Here is an 8,718-nt window from a genome sequence, read left to right on the forward strand (position 1 = left end):
GTAGTACAATATATGACCTTACTGGGAGAATGCAAGTTTCCAGTACAAAGGACTAAACATTTCTTACATACTGCTTGCCTAAAATCTTTACAAACATTGACTATATTCTATACAAGAACCACTTAACAAGGGTTAAAGGAGAAACAGAATCCGTTAGTCGCCTCATACGACATGCGGGGTGCAGAGAAATAAGGATGTGGAAAAGAAGACTTTTGGTAAGTGAAATAAAGGTGATGGATCCAGTCAGGTAGAAATAAGACAACAAGAAAAGAATTGGAAAACTGCAGGGAATAGTAGGGAGAGTTTTCTTGGAAGGAAATATAGGTGAAAGGACTGGTAAGGCAGAAATAAGACAAAAGAAGAGAAGAAACAGAACCGTTAGTCGCCTCTTACGACATGCTGGGTAGCATCGGGTAAATTCTTTCTAGTCCCAACCAATATGGGACTCCCCCTAACCCGCGGGGGGTCTGTTTTTCTTTCATGCAACGTGTAGCAGGCTGGGATAATCTGCAGTGCGTCGTCGGTCCTTTATGTGAGCGGAACCCCTAATACCGACGTAGACTGCTTTGAAGATTGTTGCACCTAATTTAACTGCTTACATTTCAAGTGTTTGCTTTTTTCAGTTACACCTTTCCACGTGCCCACTTGTCGCCAGTGCCTGCCTGCTCTGTGTTCCCACATGTAATCATGCATGCGTGCAATGAACTTCTAACGTCGCATGTTGCCTAACAAAATGTTGGAAAGATGTTTACCAACAAGATTGACTTCAAGGTTTTGCAAATGTTCTCGCTGCAATAGAATTTCGCGAATACGACCATGTCTGTACTCGCCTGTTCGCTCTTGTGTCTATGCATGCATGCATGCATTAAACCGGTAACGCCGATTGCTTTGAAGTTTTTCGTACATAATGTCCCTTAATAGATTTCAATTTGTATAATTTCTTCAGTAAACCTGCTTCTCGGCTCTGTGTCTAGCTTTCTGTACCTTCCTGCGCCCGCCTTGCTTGTTCACTCGTGCATTCATGCATGCGTGTTTTGCACCGGTGTAACACGCTGTAGTGACCCCAACCTGGAAGTGTCCCCCGGGGGACGCTTCTGTAGCCGTACCCAAACTGCCCCCCGGGGACCCTTTGGTGTTCCTGGTCCGTCCCCTGGGAAAGGTGTCCCCCAAGGGGAACACCTGGGGTGTCCCCTATGTGTCGCTACGAGTCGCTATCACATACTAACGCACACATATACACACACATACACATACACATACACATATACATATACATATACATATACATATACACATACCCACACATACACACACACACACACACACACATACACACGCACACACACACACACACACATACACGCACGTGCGCGTATGTACGACGATTGTGTGTGTGTGTGTGTGTGTGTGTGTGTGTGTGCGTGTGTGTATGTGTGTGCGTGTGTGTGTGTGTGTATGTGTGTGTGTGTGTATGTGTGCGTATGTGTGTGTGTGTGTGTGTGTGTGTGTGTGTGTATGTGTGTGTGTGTGTGTGTGTGTGTGTGTGTGTGTGTGTGTGTGTGTGTGTGTGTGCCCCGAGCTTTTTTGTATTATAGTACAAATATGAACAGTTCAAACACTGTTTAGTTGCACAACCTAAATACGGGTGTTGTGTTAGTCGCTGGCTGTGTATTAACACAGAAACGTACAGTACAACACCGATTTTTCTTTTTTTTGGCTTTCTAACCGACCCTACCCGCTCCCCCCCCCCCCTTCCCCTCCGAAACTACTCATCCCCTCGATCCTCCTCATACCCCCCACCCTCCAAACACAAATGAAAAACAATACTGTTTTCAACAGTGTACACGTAAACAACCCACATGTGTCATGTAGAATGAGTGTATTTGAAAAAGAACACAGACCAGTGCACCAGACTGAGGAAAGCGACGATGTTTGTCCTCCAACCAACCCTGAGTGACTGGTCTTGCTGAATCATAGAGCGTGAAGTATATTCAAGTTGCATGTCCATAAAACCGACCTCATGCGGGGATCTGACCCGTCGCAGTCGGCATGACGTCCGTTCGCGTTGGCATTACATCTCCAGTCGTCGCGTGAAAGCTGGGCCGGCCTGCATGACTGAGCGTGTAGGTGTTACGATGTCGTACGACTCGATGGTTAAAGGCCAACATCGGCGCGAGGCTGATGTAGCTTTAGTTTCTCGTGCTGGCAACGCTAAATTTAGTTCTGTGGCTTTCTACTATAACAAGCCTTGGTCTCCTGGAGACGGATGTTCGTCTTTAAGTAAGCGAGGATGTCCCGAATCGCCCCCTCTCACAGTACCCCCCAGACTATTCACGTTTTGTTTTCTGTGGCATTTTGTCCATAATAGTTTATGGCACACACGCATGCACGCACACATAGTTACTTTCACAGAAGTTTTGAGGTCAGATTTATACTGAAGTATAGCAGATTTTCATGACACGCACATGCACGCGCAAAACCCAAAAACCGAAGACATTCTGTCAGTGTTCTCAGTTTGTTCTGGTTGTCACCGACACATTTCCAGTGTTGTTTAGTCGAATTTGAATCGGTCATTGTTGTAAAGAATACCCTTTTCTTCACTCTGGGTTGTAAAAGGAAAAGTCCAAGGTTTTGAAGGATCTCCAAACTAAACTTCTCTGTTCTCTTTTGTCACTGAAGCTGTGGAACAATCGCCTGTTTGTCTCAGTCGTGTAGGTACAGAGTTTGCTTCTGCAATCGCTTTGTTGATGTTGATGATGGCTTCGTGAGACAAATCAGCGAATCTGTTGTGTGAAAGAATACTTTGTAACAACAAAAACGGAAGATTATGTCTTATGGTGCGTTTGCAGTTCGTTAAGGAAATTAACATTCTGTGGTTAATTTTATCAGTTTAACCTTTGTCGAAACGAACCATAACGCTTTAATATAAAAGCTTGCGTGGATTGTTTGACGATCGGAAGACAGTCGCAGTTTGTACGCCATAGTTTCAACAGAGAGGGTTCATAGTCACAATCAAGGGGTCACATTTGCCTGGCTCCCATTCGAAACTAGATCATACGTCATCGTCTAATTCAAGTTTAATTTGTTCTTATTACTGCAACTGCGCCGGTTATTTTGCTCAAGGCAAAGGTGAAAGTTATTTCCTACTTGGCAATATGCGCTGGATTTGCTGATTAGAATAACAGAGACATAAAAGGAAGGTCATGGGATATCGCTTTTTACGTAATAACATTTCTTATTTCTATTTGAAATTTCAATGCGATTGAGTGCTTAATCGGCATTTTTAGCGGCGCCATCATTTTGCATGTATATATATGTTTTATGTTTCAATTTGTGTGTATGTGCCTGTGCGTGTAGGCGAGCGCTCGCATTAAGGACATAGATGGCACGGAATTTTGGCCCAAAACTGTGTTTGGGGTTCTCAGCCATTTTAGGTACTTTCAACACCATATAATCATTGTGCAATGTAATGTTGTCATTGCCAACCTCTTTCTTGGATTAAAATGATTATTTTCAAAGTATTATATTAGCATTTGACATCATTTTAAAAACAAATTGACGCTGTTATCTCAAAATGACTTTTGGAGCATCAGTGCCGTCACTGGAAATACTCATCTTCTAGACTAACTGTCCAATCATCTTGCTCTTTTTTTGTATTTTCACCAGAAATGGGGTCATTGTGCAGTAACAGATATAATTACCAGGGAATGATTTTAGAAATTCGGTCAAAATACAAAAACTTGCCTTTTTTCTAAAATTTATTTTGTGCTTGAGATATCTACCAATAAGATCAACTCTGTTTATTCATTTGAAGAAATTGCTCCGTTGTTGCATCTAGGGACCTTTTTAGAGTAAAATTAAAACATACTGCAAAGTTCTATCTTTATTTTTCTGTAAGATGAATCTGTCCCCAAAACTACATATTTATCCTAAAAAAAAGTCGCAAAAAACGTCCATTTTGTCCCAAAATTCATTCAAATATCACTTTAAAGTACAAAATACAATTTTTCTGAGTATTTGTTATTAAGAACCTTAAAACAAAACTAGAAAAAACTTGCCAAAGAAACAAAACTTATTTTGTGTGCCCTCACTGCTCTTAAAAGGTTTCGCTTTGTAGAGCACATTAGTTCTAAAACTGTCCGGTCTTGAATAGCAGCTAGCATCTGCTGAAGGGACATTAAAACCCAAAAACCAACCAATCTAAAACTGTCAGTGCAACAAGCTGTCGAACTCACAGAATGAAACTGAAGGCACTGCTTTTTTCACCAAGACCACATACTCGTAGTTTCGTCAGTCCACCGCTCGTGGCAAAGGCAGTGGAATCGACAAGCCATGCAGAATAGTGCGGTAGTGGTCGCGCTGAGCAGGATAACACGCTTTTCTGTGTATGTCTATTCTTTTTAGCATACTGAGTTTGTTTTTAATCCAAACATATCATATCGATATGTTTTTGGAATCAGGGACCGACAAGGAATAAGATGAAATTGTTTTTAAATCGATTTCGAAAAATTAATTTTAATCATAATTTTAATATTTTTAATTTTCAGAGCTTGTTTGTAATCCAAATATAACATATGTATATGTTTTTGGAATCAGAAAATGACGAAGAATAAGATGAAATTGTTTTTGGATCGTTTACTAAAAAAATAATTTTAATTTCCAGTTTCCGATTTTTAATGATCAAACTCATTCATTAGTTTTTAAGCCACCAAGCTGAAATGCAATACCAAAGTCCGGCCTTTGTCGAAGATTGCTTGGCCAAAATTTCAATCAATTTGATTGAAAAATGAGGGGGTGACAGTGCCGCCTCAACTTTTACAAAAAGCCGGATATGACGTCATCAAAGGTATTTATTGAAAAAATGAAAACATTTCCGGGGATATCATTCCCAGGAACTCTCATGTCAAATTTAATAAAGATCGGTCCAGTAGTTTAGTCTGAATCGCTCTACACACACACACACACACGCACAGACAGACACACACACACACAGACACACATACACCACGACCCTCGTCTCGATTCCCCCTCTATGTTAAAACATTTAGTCCAAGCATATGGAAAACAGCACACATAACACCGATATTTAAAAAGGGGGATAAAGGAGACTGTTCAAATTATCGTCCCATCTCACTCTTAAGCTGCGTAGGTAAAGCTCTTGAAAAATGTGTTCAGAAACATGTGTTTGATTATTTTGTATCGAATAACATAATCACACCTTCCCAGTCTGGTTTTATTCCCGGTGACTCCACTGTGTACCAGTTAACATGCCTATATAACGACTTTTGCAAGTCACTCGACGACAGCATTACTGTCCAGGCAATCTTTTTCGACATTTCCAAAGCATTTGACAGAGTCTGGCACAAAGGTCTTCTGAGAAAGTTATTTAATAATAATAATAATAATAAAGATAGCTTATATAGCGCCGCTTCACAAATTTAACTATGCTCTTAGCGCTGTACATCGAGATATAACAATTTCAATAATATAAATACAAAGATGATATTATCATAATACACATTTACAAATATCACTCACGTGCATACATCCTCGTGCACACCACGCGCATACACACTCCCACTCATTAGCAAGTGCTTCCATCCCCCTGCCACTGAGATGTTCATATACCCCCCTGGACAAGCTCACACCATGTCCGTCTCCTCTCTAGACTGTACATACACTCAGCAAGAAAAAGAAAGACTAAATGCAAATTTCATACACAACCCTATGGCTCAATCAAAGCTGAAGCAACTATACAAAAAAGACACATTCAAACAACGAATCTAACTTCACCTCTAACAGTCTATAAAGATGGCAAGGACAATTTACAAGGATTCGCGAAAAAGGTGCGTTTTAAGGGAACTGCGGAAAGAGTCCTTAGAAGCAGAATGGCGAACGGAGGAAGGGAGAGAATTCCAGACAATGGCAGCCGCAGAAGCAAACGAGCGATCTCCAAAAGAAGGCAAGCTTCGCTCGAGAGTTTCCAGTTTGCGACTGTCAGCGCGTGAGCGGAGGTTGTAGTCAGAGGGATTGTCATATGTGACGAGCAGTTCCTTGAGGTAATTAGGGCCATCTTCAAATTTGGCAGAGAAACAGATACAAGCAAGCTTGTATCTGATACGAGCGGACACGGGAAGCCAATGAAGGGAACGAAGAAGTGGTGTGACATGATCAAACTTCTTAGAACGATATATCAATTTGGCGGCAGAGTTTTGTACCTTTTGGAGTGACTCGACAAGTTTTTGATCACAGCCATAGAACAGGCTGTTGCAATAGTCTATTCTGGATAGAACTAGAGAACAGGCTAGAGTTTTAGCGGCTTGGGGGGTAAGATAGTGGCGGATAGAACTGATTTTCCTTAAGTTACTGTACGCAATTGTGCGGATGTTTTGGACGTGCTGGGAAAGGTTGAGGAAGTGGTCGAAGGTAACGCCAAGATTAGTCACAGAAGAGACAAAGTTGACGTCGCTATCGCCGACATGAATGCTAGAAGGCAAAGAATTTTCAGGGAAAGATCTGTACTGGGACCTGACAAGCATGGATTCAGTTTTCGAGTCGTTTAGCTGTAGTTTGTTAGCCGTCATCCACGCCTTTACAGCAACAACACAGTCTTCCATTTCACTCACAGTGGTATCAATTTGATCAATCTCACTGTCTTTGTACAACTGGTTGTCGTCTGCAAAGGCGTGGTGATCGATAGGATACTGTTTGACGAGGTTAAAGAGGGGGTTCATGTACAAAACAAAAAGAACTGGACCCAACACGGATCCCTGAGGAACACCGAACTGAAGGACTGTGGATTCTGAACTGATGCTGTTTACCACGACTGTTTGAATCCTATCCGAGAGATAGGATTCAAACCAGGACAGTGCAGAACCTGTGATGCCAAAAGTTGCCTCAAGGCGAGCTGTCATAATTGAGTGGTCAATGGTGTCGAACGCAGCGGACAAATCGAGAAGCGTGAGAACAGACACTTTACCGTTATTGAGAGCCATCAGATGTTTAATTGGTTGCAAACTATTTAACTGATCGAACACTAGCAGTGGTGCTTGAAGGAAGTATGTCTAGCTACTTACCTGTGCAAACAGGCGTTCCACAAGGCTCTATTCTAGGACCTCTCCTTTTTCTGGTTTACATTAACGACATAGTTGATAACGTTGAATCCATTATTAAACTGTTTGCCGACGATACAAGTATGTATTTAAGCCTGGAAAATTCTCAGATGCGAACAGATATTTTTAACTCAGATCTTGATAAAATCGACCAGTGGGCTAGACAGTGGAAAGTAAAACAAAACTTCTGAATATAAGCCGGAAAAGAAATCCAGATTACATCCCTTTAAACTTCGGTGGCACAATTTTACATGAAACTGAAAGTCATAAACATCTCGGTATTATTATTCAGAATAACGGTAAGTGGGAGTTACATATTAAATCTGTTATAGCAAAATGCCGTACGCTAGTAGCTTGCTTACGATCTTATAAATATAGACTAGACAGAAAAGCTTTAGAAATAATGTATAAATCCTTCATATTGCCACATTTTGATTATGCTGATGTTCTCTGGGACAACTGCCCTAAGGAGTTAGCCACAGAGCTCGAAAGTATTCACTTAGATGCAATTCGAACCATTGTTGGACCAGTCCGCGGTACAAGCCATCAAAAATTGTACGATGAGTCAGGCTTTATTTCATTACTAGAGAGGCGAAAACGTCATAAATTGATATTATTTCACAAGATCGTTCACCGCAAGGTGCCAAACTACTTATTAGCGATATTGCCACCACTGATATCAACTAATAACCCATATCACCAGCGCAGACCTCTAGACAGGAAAGTTCCATCGGGGCCCGGTAGCTCAGTTGGTAGAGCACTGGACTTGTGATCGAAAGGTCGCAGGTTCGAATTCGGGCCGGGACGGACACGGGTCAACTTTATGTGCAGACCCAGAGACGGAAGCCATGTCCCACCCCCGTGTCATCACAATGGCACGTAAAAGACCTTGGTCATTCTGCCATAAGTGCAGGTGGCTGAATACACCTAAACACGCAGACACCTGGGTAGCGCGACTCCGTTGCTGCTAGCTTTCCACTGGGAGGAAGCGACCCGAATTTCCCAGCGATGGGACAATAAAATAATGAAAATGAAGAAAATGAAAAAAAATTATACAGAAACTCATTTCTCCCATCTACTACACAACTCTGGAATTTTTTACCAGACTATATAAAACTTAGTTATTCCCTAAGTGAATTTAAGCACTTTTTGTCAAAAAACGATTTAAGTCCGCCGTGTTATTTTTATTCTGGAGATTGCATGTCACAAATAATTCACTGTAACCTCAGGTTATATATAAGTGATTTTAATAACGATCTAGTGAGACGTCACGTTGCTACAGATGCATCTTGTGACTGCGGATTCCCGTCCGAATCCGTACAACACTTCATATTCGATTGTCCAAATTATCGCGAAGCACGTCAAGAAACTATACATACCCTCCCCAATCACATAATTCACCTCCCCCACCTTTTAAACGGAGACAGACAGTATTCCTTAGATTTGAACAGGAAAATTGTTTCCACCGTACACACGTTCATTAAACGTTCAGGCCGCTTTGGGTAAATCAGAATAAATGCTCTACAAGCCGGACAACAACTTTAACTTCTGCACATCTCCTACCCATCCCTCTTCTTTTATTCATCTTCTTTCCCTCCTTCCTTCC

The sequence above is a fragment of the Littorina saxatilis genome, linkage group LG15 (assembly GCF_037325665.1).
Source record: "Littorina saxatilis isolate snail1 linkage group LG15, US_GU_Lsax_2.0, whole genome shotgun sequence".
Taxonomy (NCBI): Eukaryota; Metazoa; Mollusca; class Gastropoda; order Littorinimorpha; family Littorinidae; genus Littorina; species Littorina saxatilis.